Genomic DNA, 16867 nt, shown 5'->3' on the forward strand with positions numbered 1-16867 from the left:
ATATAAATTAAAAGGGGAAGGTGAGGGTCTTGCTACTTTATATTCATGAAAACATTGCATACCTCAAACAAGAAAAATATGGGGAAGAAGAGATGGCTCAGAGGTTTAGAGCTCTTCCAGAGGTTCCGAGTTCAATTTCCAGCAACTACATTGTGGCTCACAACCATCTAGAATGAGATCTGGGGCCCTCCTCGTCTTGCATGCAGGCATATGTGCACACATAATCCTATGTACATAATAAATGAATAAATAAATCATTTTTTTAAAAAGAAAGAAAGATAAACTGAGCCTTAAGGACAGCAGTTAGCAATGAACGACTGCTAACAAGCTCCAAAGTCTCTGAAAATGGACGCAGAGCTGTAATTGTAGTAGAAAAGCTCGGTGTTCTAATTTTCACTGATGTCTGATTCTTTTCTTCAGACTTTTGTTTGTGTGTATTTTGTGCATATGGGTACTTTGTCTGAATGTTCCTCTGCACTCCAGGACAGGGCATCAGACAGCTGTGAGCTGCCATGTGGGTGCTGGGAATTGAACTTAGGACCTTCAGAAGAGCAGTGAGTGCTCTTAACCACTGAGCCAGCTCTCCAGCCCCCCACCCTTTTGTTTTTTCAAGGGTTTTTCTGTGTGGCCTTTCTGTGTGGCCCTGGGACTTGCCCTATAGACTGGGTTAGTCTCAGGCTCAGAGATCTGTCTGCCTCTGCTTACTGAGTGCAGGGATTAAAGGCATACGCCATCATGCCTAGCATCTCAAGTCTGATTTTTAATATTTGTCATGAACATACCTTAATTAGACATAATAATAAATTTATTTACAACATTTTCATAAATGTATGTAATACATTTTTACCCTCCTCTCTTCCCTTTACCTCTGACCTCCCCATGCCCACTGGTCCCCTTCCTCTACCCAGCTAGTCAGAGTTTAGGCTTTTAACTCCTAGGTGACAGCAGTCAGGATGTGAATGGATTGTGCACAAACTCTGGATAGAAAGCCCCTCTCCGGACTGCAATGATGCCCTAGCTAAGCATACATTTGCACTTGAAGTGTGAGTTAATTGTGCGCAAACTCCCTAGACTATAAAGACATCCCAGTTCAGCATTCCATTTGTACTTCTCTGACAACTTTATCCCTTTATATCTCCAAGAGCCCAGGAGTCCCAGCGAGCTTTCTAGGGATTTGGCATCTATCTCAGGATTCTGCAGGGTGTAAAATAAAGTCTGTTTAGGGATCAGAGAGATTGTTCTGTGGTTCTGAGAACTAGCTCTTGCAGGGGATCTGGGTTCGATTTCCAGCACCCACATAGCGGTTACAGCCATTAATAACCCCAGTTCCATGGGGTCCTAGATGCATACATCTGATGCACATGCATGAATACAGTGATAAGATGCTTAGTCAGCATGTACACAATGCTGGGTTCAAACCCTAATAATATTCTTTTAAAAACATCTTAAGCCAGGTCCATCCCAGCCAGGTCATCATCGTTGTACCTCAGCCAGATATGTGTCAGCCAGGTATGCCCCAGCCATGAAGATCCCAGCACTTGAGAGGCTACAGTAGAAAGATTGCTTTAAGTTCCAGACCAGCTATCCTACATCGAGACCGTGTAGTACAATCAATTTAAGCTTATCTCCAACTAGCTTAAAAATAAAAGACTTAGAGCACGGTTATTTTATTTGGCCTTGACAATTACTGGGGTAACCTCTAATCTCCTTTTCTAACTGCTGGCCTGGCTACCTCCCCAGCAGTGTACCCCAGACACTTGCTGTTTTTCCTGGCCATGTGCTCATGATATCTCTGTTTTTATGGCGCCTCTCCTCTCCTCTCCTCCTTGTTCTCTGCTTTCTCTTTCTTCTGCCCCACTCAAGCAGGTAACTAAAAAACCTGCCTACCGCTAATCCCTCCAGAAATTGGCTGTAGCCTTTTTTTTTTTTTTTATTAAACCAATAGTTTTAAATTAAGGTCCAAGATTTGCACAACAAGAGCTGGTAAACATGAGAATTCACTCGTAGGCCTAAACCTTTAGGTACAGAATTTAGCATCATAACACATAGCAATAGACCAAACCTCAACAAGAACCTATCTTAAGAACCCAAGAAGATTGCCTAGCATGGTGGCACATACCAAGAATCCCAGCACTCGCAAGGCTGAGGCAGGAGGTTTGTGAGTTCAAGGCCATTTGATCTACATCCAAACATCACCTCTGTCTGGATAGAGGACTTCAGGCAGACACTGTTGCTGTAGTCGCTTTTTCAATTCAGTTCGTGTTAGCTGAGCTCTTTCTATGAACAAGACACCAAGTTAGGCTTTGAGGAGATATTTGTAAGATCCGTGTTTGGAGATATCCCAATTGACTCTGCTGACTGCTGCTCTAAAAGTCAGGGGAAATACGGCAATGCAATGATGGTGTTGTTGTTGTTGATGGTGGTGGTGATGGTGATGGTACTGTTGGTGATGATGATAGTGTTGGTGGTGATAATGGTGGTGATGGTGATAGTGAATGATGGTTGTTGATAATAGTGGTATCAGTGGTAGCGATAGTGATGGTGCTAGTGGTGGTGGTGATGGTTCTGACTGTTGCCTGGAACCAAAAAGGACAAATCAGCAGAAGTATGAATATTTTCAGATAACAGACATCTTTAATAGTAGCACTATGGTAGAAAAGGGAAAAGTTCTGGAAAAAAAGGAAGTATCAGAAGGAACTTAGTACATAGCCCTCCTCTCTCCATGGTTAATTGTGGTCAATGTTGGTCCAAAAGCATTAACCAAAAAATTCCAGAAATAAATAACATACATTTAAAGTTAGATTTTATTTTGAATGATATTATGAAGTCCCATACCATTCCTCTCTGTCTCACTTGGATGTGAGTCACCTCTGCTCAGCGTATCCGAGCTGTGTGTGCTACCCTCCTGTTAGTCTCTTGGGAGTAGCGTGGTTATCAGTCTGGCTGTTGGATATCACAGAGCTTTACTTTTTGAAGACACAGAATAAGGGTAGTGATGTTGGCAATTTTATTACCTTGTACTATGCTTACTTTATTTTATTAATAGTTATTGTTGCTACTCTCTTACCATGCCTACATTATAAATTAAAACTTCTCATGGGTACATACACACCACATTTAAATAGTAGATGTCTACCCACCATTTCTGGCATACTCTGAGAATCTTAGGGCATCTCCCTGTGCATTAGGAGGGACTACTGCAATCATATACTGATCTGGCAGCCGTGGTGTAGAGGACCAATGAAATGTCCTAGGCTGAGAACACACCAGCTTGAGCCCAAGCCTTCCCATTTACTGTTTATTGTGTGGCCTTCATGAAGGGACTCCAAGCTCTGACCCTTTAATCCTCCATTAGGAGCCATTGGTGGTTTGAAGGAGAATGCCATTTAGGCTCACATATTTGAATACTGGGTTTCCAGTTTTGGAACTGCTTGGGGAGGATTAAGAGGTGTGGCCTTGGTGAAGGAGGTGTGTCACTGGAGGAAGAGCTTTGAGATTTCAAAGCTGGGTTGGGAATGCCGGAGAGATGGCTCAGCAGTTAAGAGCACTTTCTGCTCTTTCAGAGGTCCTGAGACTATGTATGTGTGTACAATTCCTAGTACCCACATGGTAGCTCATAACCTCTGTAACTCCAGTTTCAGGGGATCAGACATGCTCTTAGAGCCTCCATAGGCACCAGACACATCCATGGTGCAAAGACATGTCTGTAGACAAAACACTCATACAAATGAGATAAATATTTTTCCAGGTATAGTGGCACATGTCTTTACTTGGCATTCTCTTTCAAACAATCACGGGATCTTAATGGAGGATTAAAGGGTCAGAGGCTTGGAGTCCCTTCATGAAGGCCACACAACAAACAGTAAATGGGAAGGCTTGGGTTCAAGCTGGTGTTTTCTCATCCTAAGCAATCAGGAGGTAGACACAGGAAGATTCCTGAGTTAGAGACCAGGAGTGAATGTCTACTGTGAGTTTCAGGACAGCCAGGGTCACACAATGAGACCCCATCTTGAAAAACAAAGCAAAACAAAACAAAAGGAAAAAGAAACAAAACAAAACAACTCATACCCAGTCAGTGCTCCCCCTCCTCCTCCCCTCCCCCTCCCTCCTCCCCCTCCCTTCCCCCCGTCTCTGCCTCCTGCTTACAGATCAAGATGTAAGCTCCAACTCCAGCCATGCCTGCCCATCTGCTGCCTGGCTCCTTACCATGATGGTGGCAGACTCTAACTCTCTGAAACAGTAAGCCCCAAATAAACTGTTTCTTTGATAAGCTGCCTTGGTGGTGGTGTCTTATCACAGCAATAAAAAAAAATACTAAGACAAAACCTAAAATTAAGTATTCTTCCACATTCCTTTATACATATCCATAGACAACACTAACTCAAAAAGATCTTAGTCTAAAACAGCCATTTGTGGAAGCAGTCAGAAAAAGTGCACTCCACAAACTGTCATATGAAAGTGTTGTCTCCTTTTGAATGTAGCACACAGTTCATGCTTAGACTGTGGATGCTACACAAATGTTTGAAATGCTATCAGCTCCCTGTGAAAACCAGAATCAAGCATGATTGTGTGAGTTGTGTATGGATGTGTGTGTTGTGTGTCTGTGTGTAATATGTGTGAAAGTGTTTATGTATGTGTGCATATGTGTGTGAGTGTGTGTATAAATGTGTGTGTGTTTGGATATGTATGCAAGTGTATATTCATGTGTGTTTCATGAATAGGTATGTGTGTAAATGTGTGTGTGTGTGTGTGTGTGTGTGTGTGTATGTGTGTGTGTATGTGTGTGTGTTGGGAGGAGATAGACAGAAGGATCAGCCTGCTAGATAATTCAGAGATCCTCCAGTCTGGTCCCCACCCATGCAGGCAGCCATCTGCTCTGAGCCCCGACTGTCTGAGAGTGGAGGGTATCCATGGGAACCAGTGTGGAAGTTACCAAGAGGACACTGTGGCAGCTGGCCATGAGGGAAAGTGGAAATCAAGCGGAACCAAGAGTGATAGATTGAATGAGAAGCGGTTAGCTGGGGGTGTGGGAGGGTGGTCTCAGCCACTGTGATGGCCCTTGTGATGCAGAGGAAACCTCTAGTAAGGCTGAGTAGCTCCACAACAGTGCCCCAGAGCATCACCAGGGATCTGCAATTTCTGTCTCTATCTCTGTCTCTTCTCTCCCTCTCTTCCCTTTTTGCCTGTTTGTCTGTTTGCTTGCTTGCTTGCTTGTTTGTTTGAGACACTTCTCTGTACGTAACTTCTGCTGTTCTGGAACTTGCTCTGTAGACCAGGTTAGCCTTGAACTCTCAGAGAACCTCCTACCCATTCTCCCTGAGTGCTAGGGTTAAAGGTGTGTGTCACCACGCTCAGACTCTCTTCCTTTAGTAGGAAATGTAGTATGTATAGTATTGAAAAGTTAAGGAAGAAAACCTTATTTTCTTTTCTTTTTAAAAATAAAATTTTAGGGCCAGTGAGATGGCTGGCAGAGAGTCAGGTTTGGCGGGGGCGTGTAAAGTGCCAGTCATACAAACATGATGACATGAGTTCAACCCTCAGAACCAACATAAAGATGGGCACAGGACCACCAGCCAGGGGTGGCACCACCCACAGTGACCTGACACTTCCACATCAATTGTTGATCAAGAAAATCCCCTCACAGGCCAATCTGGTGGGGGCGTCTTTTCAACTGATATTCCCTCTTCCCAAATCTCTCCAATTCTTGTTAAGTTGACACAAAACTAGACACACAGTGGTGTGTGTGCATGAACACCCCCCCACACACACACACTACAGCACACACACATATATATACATCACACACACACATATACATTACACACACACACACACATACATCACACACACACACACAAGACCACACCATATACACAATTTTTTTGATGATCAGGAGCAAGTTCTAAACCAAAGGTGTTGGTGGGACCCCAGGTGGGGAGTGGGGCGTCACAGCAACATGAGGACAAGTCTGCTCCCAGCCTCAGATGCTACCTAGTGGCATTCTTAGCTTTGGGTTGCTGCAAGCTGGGGTCAGCTGTGGTATGTCCTCAAAAGTTGACACAAGTTTGAAATGAGTTATACGAACCTAGAGTATTGTCTCCTGAGGAGGTGATGGGGCTCTTTCCACCCAGGCTGAAGGGAGGCCTCCATGTGCTGCCTTCTTTAATTGAGAAAATCACCTGGGTTTAGGTTTGACTTGTTAGTTCTTCATCTCCTGAAGCTTACCATGTGAAAACCACCCAATTCTAAATCGGTACTTATCATCTTAAGTATGTAGTTTTCTTTTTAGCATAGGTGGCTCATGTAGTCCTTTGCCAGTGCTCACAGGATGCCTGGCAATTATTTTATAAGGAGACAATTAATTTTTAGAAAGAGTTAAAGCATTGAGCTTTGAGAATGAGTAGTGGAGTCATTGGCTTGGAAAGCAGAAAGCTTTAGTCAAATTTGAATTAAAAGTAATTTAGACGACGGGCGGTGGTGGCGCATGCCTTTAATCCCAGCACTTGGGAGGCAGAGGCAGGCGGATTTCGGAATTCGAGGCCAGCCTGGTCTACAGAGTGAGTTCCAGGACAGACAGGGCTACACAGAGAAACCCTGTCTCAAAACACCAAAAAAAAAAAAAGTAATTTAGACTAAATTTGATCACATAAATACATCACAAGGCATGCACCTAAAGGTGCATGCAAAAACACTTACACCAATACACCAAGGTGATGCAATCTTTATGTTGCAACACAGTCCTAAGACAAAGCAGTAATGATAAGGGGGGTGGTCAGTCAGACACGAGCAGCAAGGCAAGAAAGGGTTAAAATTGGGGACCCTGAGGTAGCCTCTAACACCTGCCCCTGCCAGGATAAGGATGCTTCCAATGTCTTGTGCAGCAGCAAACAGGAAGTGAGACTAATTAAAGTCTGCACCTCCATAATTCAGCTGGGATGGTTTGAGATCGCAATCTTGAATAGCCAGGATAACCAGGTTGCTCTGGTTTTCATTTTCATAGCTTCCAAAACCCCGTCAATCAATCTCTCTCTCTCTCTCTCTCTCTCTCTCTCTCTCTCTCTCTCTCTCTGTGTGTGTGTGTGTGTGTGTGTGTGTGTGTGTAGCGAGCTGTGTCCCTGTTTCTGTCTCTGTCTCTCTGTCTCTGCCTCTGTGTCTCTCTCTGTGTCTCTGTCTCTCTCTCTCTGTTTCTCTGTGTCTCTCTCCCTGTATCTGTCACTCTTTCTCTTATAAACATGTGATTTCATCCTTTCTTCCTAGAAGTTTTTAGAATTTAAGGTAAGCTGCCCAGTTTTTGGTTTTGTTTTGTTTGGTTTTTTTAGCCTAAGATTCCTATTTTAGCATTTAAAAAAGAAGTTTGGGAATATCAGACATTCTCTGTAATTAACCATTAAACCAGCTGGAGTACGGCATGATTTTTTTAAGTGCTTCATCTTTCCTTGAATTTTTGTTTTGAATTTCCTTGAATTCTTATTTAATGTTTTGTTTTCTTTCTTGAAAACTGGAAAATATCTATATTTAGCCACAGGGATCTGTGCTGATAGCTTTGGCATGCAGCGGGGGACTCAAGTACAGTTTATTGGACTAACGCCTCAGTTCTCGGAAGATTGCTTCCTGCCCTGGAGCCTCAGGTTTTTTGTGCATATTTACGGAAATGTGAGGTGTTCAAGACACTATCTGATCATCTGTAACATGTTTCCTCCCAGATGAGCTAGGAAGATGATTTCTACCCCAGGAGCAGGGCGGGGGTGTCGCCTCTGGCTTCCTTTGAGACTCTTGCACACATACCGGGGAGCTGGCTCACCCGGCCCCTCCATCCTGTCAGACTGAAGAGAACAAGTGTCTTAATTTGGGTTTTTCTTCTTCTTATTTTTTTCCCCTGAGACATAATTTCTCTGTGTAGCCCTAGCTGTCCTGGAACTTGCTCTATAGATCAGGCAAGCAGCCTTGAATTCACAGAGATCCGCCTGCCTCTACCTCCCGCCATGGCTTAGTTTTGGTGTCTTGATGACCTGACACCCATAGAATTTCTAGACTAAAAGGGACAAGATTACAGTAAATAAGTGGAGAAAGAAGCCTGAGTTAGATGGTAGAGGGAAGGCGGAGGGACAGGCCAGATCTAGTGACAAGCTGCTCCAAACGTTAGGCATCAAACCTTGGACCTCGAACCTTAACTCTGTCAGTATACAGGCAGTTCCTCTGGTCTGCTCTCAGGAACCTAGCAACTGACTGCATCATCATCTGCCCTCGCTAGGTGTGCCAGGTGTGTGTGCTGTGGGTAAGAGGACCCGCCAGACACCCCTCTCCTCCCTGTCCCCTTCCCTTTTCTTCCCCCTCCCCCCTCCCTCTCCCTGTGGCTCTCTCCTGCAGTCCTCTTCTCTGGGACCTTCCCTGTCTGCGCAGCGACCACATGCTCTGGAAACAAGTTGAGTCCAACAGCCCAGAACAAACCAGCAGCTGTGGACCAGACTCCAGGAACTCTCCCAGTGCCGTCTGCCCAGGAGGCCATCAGGGCAGCCGGGGAAAAGGAGTCAGTGCTGGCTCCTGCTTCAATCCAGATGACTCCTTTGGTGAAAGTGGATGGCCCTTAGGACCCCACACTGGATGCCAAAGCTGTCAGCACAAAACACAGCTGTCACCACAAAGGGAGTAAGAGACAGTTTATTCTGAGCCAAATATTAAGTGGCCACAGCCTGGGAATACAGATTCGGGTTTCTGTGATTGTGTATTCCCTACAGAAGTGGCCGTGTGAGCTTTAGTTAGTCACAAAACTGAAGAAAACGATAGAGCAGGGGATTAACCAAACCCGTTGGTGGGGACCACAGGTGAGGGCTACCGCAGGTGGGTAAGATTGAACTGTAGGTTTCAGATGTCACAGCTGCCGGGCTTACCTTCTGGGTTGGTGGAAGATAAATACAGCCCAAAAGCCTGACCAAGCAAGCAGAAGGATGCTACACAGAGGTGGGCAGTGGATGGCTGTTAAGTGGCTGAAGACAGCCCAAGGCCATTTGGTTCTGAACTGGTAACATTGCAACTCCCTACATCATTCACAAAGTTCTAGTTAGTCAGCCAACTCAGCAGTGCCTCTAACATGGGCGTGGCTTTTTTTCTGGAAACTTCTGTTTATAGAAAACTGAGCTTCTGTGACCCTGCAACAGGGCAACAGCTCTTTACTGTTGTTACTGTACCCAGCACCTGGGAAAGAGTGGAAGAGGTTAGAGAGTGCTAAGCCCCCACAGTGACCTACGTGACCGACCTATGCATGGGGGACAATGAGAATTGCCTGCAGGGAGACCAGGATGGCATCCCAGCTGCGGTCCTGACTACTTGCTCTGATCCTTTTCCTCCAGTTCTGCAGGACCGTGAGCCGGACACTCAGTCAGTGGGGGTTAGGGGTGATGGTCACTCTGAGCTAGGATGATCTAGTTCTGAGGTGGTGGAGTGGCTAGCAAAGACAGCACAAACCAGGCTCAAGTATGGCTTCCTCGGACACCTTGCATTTCCTCTAGGGGGTTAAAACTCTTCATTTAGGATCAGCAAGAAAGCTTAACTAAAGAAGGAGTCTGAGTTTAGTCCCTAAGACTAACATGGTAAAAGAGAACCAACTCCCACTAGATGACCTCTGACCTCGACATGCAAGCTGTGATACATGCATGTTCCCCCAAATAAGTACAATGTTAAAAAATTTAAAATAGTTACATCATTTAGCTTTTTTCAATTTACTAGTGTATGCTATTTGTATAAAACAATGGCTTTTGCCAGTGTTGTCACACACAAACCATGTACTCCTTTAGATTGGACACCGACCATTCTGCCGTGTGGCTATGAAATGTGATTAACCTCTCTTCTAGTTATTGGATGTTGTCTTAGTCAGGGTTTCTATTCCTGCACATAACACCATGACCAAGAAGCAAGTTGGGGAGGAACAGGTTTATTCAGCTTACACTTCCACACTGCTGTTCATCATCAAAGGAAGTCAGGACTGAACTCACACAGGGCAGGAACCTGGAGGCAGGAGCTGATGCAGAGTCCATGGAGGGATGTTACTTACTGGTTTGCTTCCCTGGCTTGCTCAGCTTGCTTTCTTATAGAACCAAGGACACCAGCCCAGGGGTGGCACCACCCACAGTTAGCTATGCCCTCTCACCCACAATGGGCTGGGCCTTCTCCCTTAGATCACTAATTGAGTAAATGCCTTATAGCTGGAGCTCATGGAGGCCTTTCCTCAACAGAGGCTCCTTTCTGTGATAACTCCAGCTTGTGTCAAGTCAACACACAAAACCAGCCAGTACAGATGTTTCACTTACATTCAGCTTTTTAATTGCTGTTGCTTCAAAACTAGCTTCTTTTTCTTCCCTCCCTCTCCCCCCCCCCCCCCTTCTTCCTTCTTTCTGAAACTGCTCCACTTTCAAAGCCACAGTTTAGGTCCTTTGGTGACCAGAAAGAGTTTTATAAATGCCCTCCTATTTTGCAGGTGTGACATCTGAGTCTGGCAAGCTGCATCTGTGACTTGTCCAATGGCACGGAGAGATGGTTTGAGAATAGGAAATGGACTGTAAGCTCGTGGGCCCCTGGTCCTGTGCTCTCATCTGGCACTGAGCAGCTTTTATGGGGTTTTGTTTGACACGCAAGACTACTCCAAAGTTAGCCCATCCCAGGTGCTATGGATAGCTGGGCTTGTTTTATTAGGTACATTTCTATTATTTTAAGTGTTTGTGTCTAGGGCTGGAGAGACAGCAGTGGATGAGAGTTTGTAACTCTTCCAGAGGACCTGAGTTCAATTCCCAGCATCCATGTTGTCAAGTCACAACAGCTGTAACTCCAGCTCCAGGGGATCTAAGGTCTCTGGCCTCCATGGTCCCCAGTATTCACATGCACATCCTGCACATAGACACATAAAAATAAAATAAGTCTTGGACATTATCGTCTGAGTCAACACCATCCCGTGCATGGCAAGTGAGAAGGTGGGGGGAGCTGTAGCTCTTTCAAGCCCAGATAAGGACCTAGCATTGTTCAGGGGAGCCTGTGATAAATGTGCTACATGGCCAGCCATTCACGCTTACGGCTTTGTTTGAGAAGAGCATCACACTTACGGCTTTGTTTGAGAAGAGCAACACCTTTGAGGATAGTTTGAGAACTGATCAAAATTTCTAACCCCGAAGTGAACAAGCTCTAGATTAGCTGGCTTCATTTAAACTTGCTGACCAAGTTTTTCAACAAATGCAACAAATATTGTAAACCTCACCCTGAATGAGACACTGAACTAACTAATCTAATAACTATTTAATGAGGTTTGTCCTTGCATTGCTTCCAACTCAGTCTAGGGAAGCTGTTTTAAAATATGTGTTTTATTATTTCAGGTGTGGCTTGCCTCTCGTGGCTTTCCCAGCCTCTTTTCCTCTAAAACCCAGGACCAGCAGCCTAGGGATAGCAACGCCCACAGTGGGCTTCAAGCTCCCCCATCTGTCACTAATTAAGGAAATGCCTTACAGGCTTGTCTGCTTCTATCCTAGTCTTCAGGAGGCATTTTCTTTCTTCTCAGATGATGATAGCTTGTGTCAAGTTGACCCAAAACTAGCCAGCACACTAAGACCCCCCCAAATGCCAAAACATCAAACAACATGCCTAAAATCAGAGGCAAGGCAGTCATTTAATTCTAGCTGTGTGTGTGTGGGTAGACAGCTGTACTTAACAAAAAGAAGCACACACTGAGAGTCAAGAGGGAGAAATCCTTATTTGCTCTTGAGTGTGCTTGATGGAAGAATGACTTTTGAGCAGGGCAGACAAGGGCAAGGAGCCCAGCCACCATCATTCACTGGCAAGCTGCCTACCTAGGGCAAGTTACCTTCTGTGGTGTTTAAATAGGTACATCCCCCATAGACTCATGCATTTGAGTGCTTGACCCACAGGGAATGGCACTATTAGGAGGTGTGGCCTTGTTGGAGTGGGTGTGGCCTTGTTGGAGGAAGTGTGTCACTGTGGAGGTGGGCTTTGAGGTCTCCTACGCTTAAGCTCCTCCCAGTGTGGAATTCCAGTCCCCTTCTATTGCCTGTGGATTAAGAGCTCCTCCAGCACCATGTCTGCCTGCATGCTGCCATGCTTCCCGCCAGGATGATAATGGACTGAACCTCTGAAACTGAAAGCCAGCCCCAACTAAATGTTTGCTTTTATAAGAGTTCCCTTGGTCCTGGTGTCTCTTCACAGTAATAAAACCCTAACTAAGACACCCTCTGACCTGGGTTTCTTCTGTGTCTGTTTCAAGGCTAGGACAGTATGTCTCTCACTATACATCACCCATGGGCCTGGACCAGAATCCCCCAGAATGCTGCTTAAACAGCCTCCTGGAACCAGAATCCACCCAACTCTGAAGTGGGAGCCTGTGCTTTAACAAGCCCTTCATTCCAACCCTGCGTGATTCAGGGTAGCCTGGAAGCATGAGACTGGTCCAGAGAATGCAATGCTAGCAGCCTTCTAGGATGCGTCTAAAGAGCAAACTTCTACACATCCACGGAGATTTTATGTACCTTTGTCACACACTCGTGTCTTACACATAAGCTATCATGTGTAGGCTGCCTCCCTCTGTCCAGTCCGCTAAGCTCAGCATTAGACACACAAGTGGGAATTACCCCGCTGCCCCAAACAAAGCCTCCTGTGGAGGCTTAGCTGTCCCAGGCCAGCTGTGCAGGGAGGCTAATGTTACAGATGTTCTGATATCCCTCCGAAGGCTCGAAGCCAAGCAGCCAAACCCTCAGACTGCGAGGACACTCCAGTCACAACTCAGCCATGGAAGCATCTGTGTGATTCAAACGCCTTATTTAGCCTTGTAGGATTCTATTTTTACCTCAGAGTTTTAAAAATAAGAACTGACAGACAAAATGAAAGCGATTTGGGTCATTTCGAGGGAAAATACATGGGTAAAAATAACTGCACATATGCTAAGCCTTTTGGTGTTAGGGAGTGGGGTCCTCTGCTGATGGGTGCTATGTGTGTCTTGGTGTCTGTCAGTCCTCGTGGCACAGCTAGAGGGTCTGTTTCATATTTCACTGCACTACAGTGAGGCTAAGTCATATCATCTTTCCCAAGATACTGTGGAGATACTGCCTGGGAGATAATTTCTGGACAGTTCTTGAGGCTCTTTTATACCCATCCAGGTAGCCCCCAAATACCAGGGGAGACCTGAAAATGTCCCTTCCCCTGAACCTCCTGATCTGGCTACCTTTACAGTCCTCTGGTGAGTCCCATTTTATGAAATGATAACCGTTCTCCTCTGACTTTCCCTGAGCGAAGCCTCAGCCCACACCAGCTGCTTGCTTCATTCTGCATTTTCCTTCCCACCTCCCTAGTAATTATATAGCAATTATTATGCTGGCAATTACCTCATTAGTAATTTGGTGTGAGAAAGCTCAATGAATTAATAATAAAAAGGCCTTTATAGTTCAAAATTACGAATAACAAAGCCAGTTTGAATGCCCCAAACACTCATTAAGAGGTTTCCTGTACAATATTTTGAAAAGTGTTGGTATCTTTCTTGATCAATGCACGAGTCTCTGAAGAGCCCACACTATTCTTATCTGGAGATTTTCAAGGAAGCAGAGGCACATTGGCCGTGCTGGAGAGAAAGACTGGCAACTCGGGTGGACTCACAGTCCTATAACCTCATGCTGATGGATCTTGGTGGAGATCAGCGGAGGTGTGCAGCTTCCCCAGACTATAAAAGCCCATCCTCAGACCCAGCATTTAGAAGGCTAAAGCAGGAGGACTGTAATCATGGGACCAACTAGTCTAGGATATGGAGACCATGTCTTCCAGTGACTCCAGCTTTAGCCACGTGTGGTAGAACCAATTTTCACACTCACGGCCATGACGAGCCTCCCACCCCCCCACCCAGTGCCTCCATTGTAGGGAAATTTGTGTCACCAATGTTCAACTCCTGCTTCCTTTGTCTTTTTTTTTTTTTTGCTACTGTCCAACTTCCCTAAGTAAAATAAACCTCCCATGCACACCTACATAATTCCTATGTCCTTAACACAGCCACACACTCCTGTGTCCTTAACACAGCCACACACTCTTGTGTCCTTAGCTCAGTTACACACTTCCTGTGTCCTTAGCTCAGTTACACACTTCCTGTGTCCTTAGCTCAGTTACACACTTCCTGTGTCCTTAACACAGCCACACACTCCTGTGTCCTTAGCTCAGTTACACACTCCTGTGTCCTTAGCTCAGTTACACACTTCCTGTGTCCTTAGCTCAGTTACACACTTCCTGTGTCCTTAGCTCAGTTATACACTTCCTGTGTCCTTAGCTCAGTTACACACTTCCTGTGTCCTTAACACAGCCACACACTCCTGTGTCCTTAGCTCAGTTACACACTTCCTGTGTCCTTAACACAGCCACACACTCCTGTGTCCTTAGCTCAGTTACACACTTCCTGTGTCCTTAGCTCAGTTACACACTTCCTGTGTCCTTAACACAGCCACACACTCCTGTGTCCTTAGCTCAGTTACACACTTCCTGTGTCCTTAACACAGCCACACACTCCTGTGTCCTTAGCTCAGTTACACACTTCCTGTGTCCTTAACACAGCCACACACTCCTGTGTCCTTAGCTCAGTTACACACTTCCTGTGTCCTTAACACAGCCACACACTCCTGTGTCCTTAGCTCAGTTACACACTTCCTGTGTCCTTAACACAGCCACACACTCCTGTGTCCTTAGCTCAGTTACACACTTCCTGTGTCCTTAGCTCAGTTACACACTTCCTGTGTCCTTAACACAGCCACACACTCCTGTGTCCTTAGCTCAGTTACACACTTCCTGTGTCCTTAGCTCAGTTACACACTCCTGTGTCCTTAGCTCAGTTACACACTCCTGTGTCCTTAGCTCAGTTACACACTTCCTGTGTCCTTAGCTCAGTTACACACTCCTGTGTCCTTAGCTCAGTTACACACTTCCTGTGTCCTTAGCTCAGTTACACACTTCCTGTGTCCTTAGCTCAGTTACACACTTCCTGTGTCCTTAGCTCAGTTACACACTTCCTGTGTCCTTAGCTCAGTTACACACTTCCTGTGTCCTTAGCTCAGTTACACACTTCCTGTGTCCTTAGCTCAGTTACACACTTCCTGTGTCCTTAGCTCAGTTACACACTTCCTGTGTCCTTAGCTCAGTTACACACTTCCTGTGTCCTTAGCTCAGTTACACACTTCCTGTGTCCTTAGCTCAGTTACACACTTCCTGTGTCCTTAGCTCAGTTACACACTCCTGTGTCCTTAGCTCAGTTACACACTTCCTGTGTCCTTAGCTCAGTTACACACTCCTGTGTCCTTAGCTCAGTTACACACTTCCTGTGTCCTTAGCTCAGTTACACACTTCCTGTGTCCTTAGCTCAGTTACACACTCCTGTGTCCTTAGCTCAGTTACACACTCCTGTGTCCTTAGCTCAGTTACACACTTCCTGTGTCCTTAGCTCAGTTACACACTTCCTGTGTCCTTAGCTCAGTTACACACTTCCTGTGTCCTTAGCTCAGTTACACACTCCTGTGTCCTTAGCTCAGTTACACACTTCCTGTGTCCTTAGCTCAGTTACACACTTCCTGTGTCCTTAGCTCAGTTACACACTCCTGTGTCCTTAGCTCAGTTACACACTTCCTGTGTCCTTAGCTCAGTTACACACTTCCTGTGTCCTTAGCTCAGTTACACACTCCTGTGTCCTTAGCTCAGTTACACACTTCCTGTGTCCTTAGCTCAGTTACACACTTCCTGTGTCCTTAGCTCAGTTACACACTCCTGTGTCCTTAGCTCAGTTACACACTCCTGTGTCCTTAGCTCAGTTACACACTTCCTGTGTCCTTAGCTCAGTTACACACTTCCTGTGTCCTTAGCTCAGTTACACACTCCTGTGTCCTTAGCTCAGTTACACACTCCTGTGTCCTTAGCTCAGTTACACACTCCTGTGTCCTTAGCTCAGTTACACACTTCCTGTGTCCTTAACACAGCCACACACTCCTGTGTCCTTAGCTCAGTTACACACTTCCTGTGTCCTTAGCTCAGTTACACACTTCCTGTGTCCTTAACACAGCCACACACTCCTGTGTCCTTAGCTCAGTTACACACTTCCTGTGTCCTTAGCTCAGTTACACACTCCTGTGTCCTTAGCTCAGTTACACACTCCTGTGTCCTTAGCTCAGTTACACACTTCCTGTGTCCTTAGCTCAGTTACACACTCCTGTGTCCTTAGCTCAGTTACACACTTCCTGTGTCCTTAGCTCAGTTACACACTTCCTGTGTCCTTAGCTCAGTTACACACTTCCTGTGTCCTTAGCTCAGTTACACACTTCCTGTGTCCTTAGCTCAGTTACACACTTCCTGTGTCCTTAGCTCAGTTACACACTTCCTGTGTCCTTAGCTCAGTTACACACTTCCTGTGTCCTTAGCTCAGTTACACACTTCCTGTGTCCTTAGCTCAGTTACACACTTCCTGTGTCCTTAGCTCAGTTACACACTTCCTGTGTCCTTAGCTCAGTTACACACTTCCTGTGTCCTTAGCTCAGTTACACACTTCCTGTGTTTTTAGCTCAGTTACACACTTCCTGTGTCCTTAGCTCAGTTACACACTCCTGTGTCCTTAGCTCAGTTACACACTCCTGTGTCCTTAGCTCAGTTACACACTCCTGTGTCCTTAGCTCAGTTACACACTTCCTGTGTCCTTAGCTCAGTTACACACTTCCTGTGTCCTTAGCTCAGTTACACACTCCTGTGTCCTTAGCTCAGTTACACACTCCTGTGTCCTTAGCTCAGTTACACACTTCCTGTGTCCTTAGCTCAGTTACACACTTCCTGTGTCCTTAGCTCAGTTACACACTTCCTGTGTCCT

General features: G+C 45.7%; 1 protein-coding gene across 15 annotated transcripts in view; it reads left to right on the forward strand.

Annotated features, from left to right (window-relative positions):
- The window catches only part of Map6 (microtubule-associated protein 6), a 70359-nt gene that overhangs the window by 15788 nt on the left and 37704 nt on the right, over window positions 1-16867 (forward strand). The window lies entirely within an intron of this gene.

This window comes from Mus musculus, chromosome 7, assembly GCF_000001635.26.
Source record: "Mus musculus strain C57BL/6J chromosome 7, GRCm38.p6 C57BL/6J".
Lineage (NCBI taxonomy): Eukaryota > Metazoa > Chordata > Mammalia > Rodentia > Muridae > Mus > Mus musculus.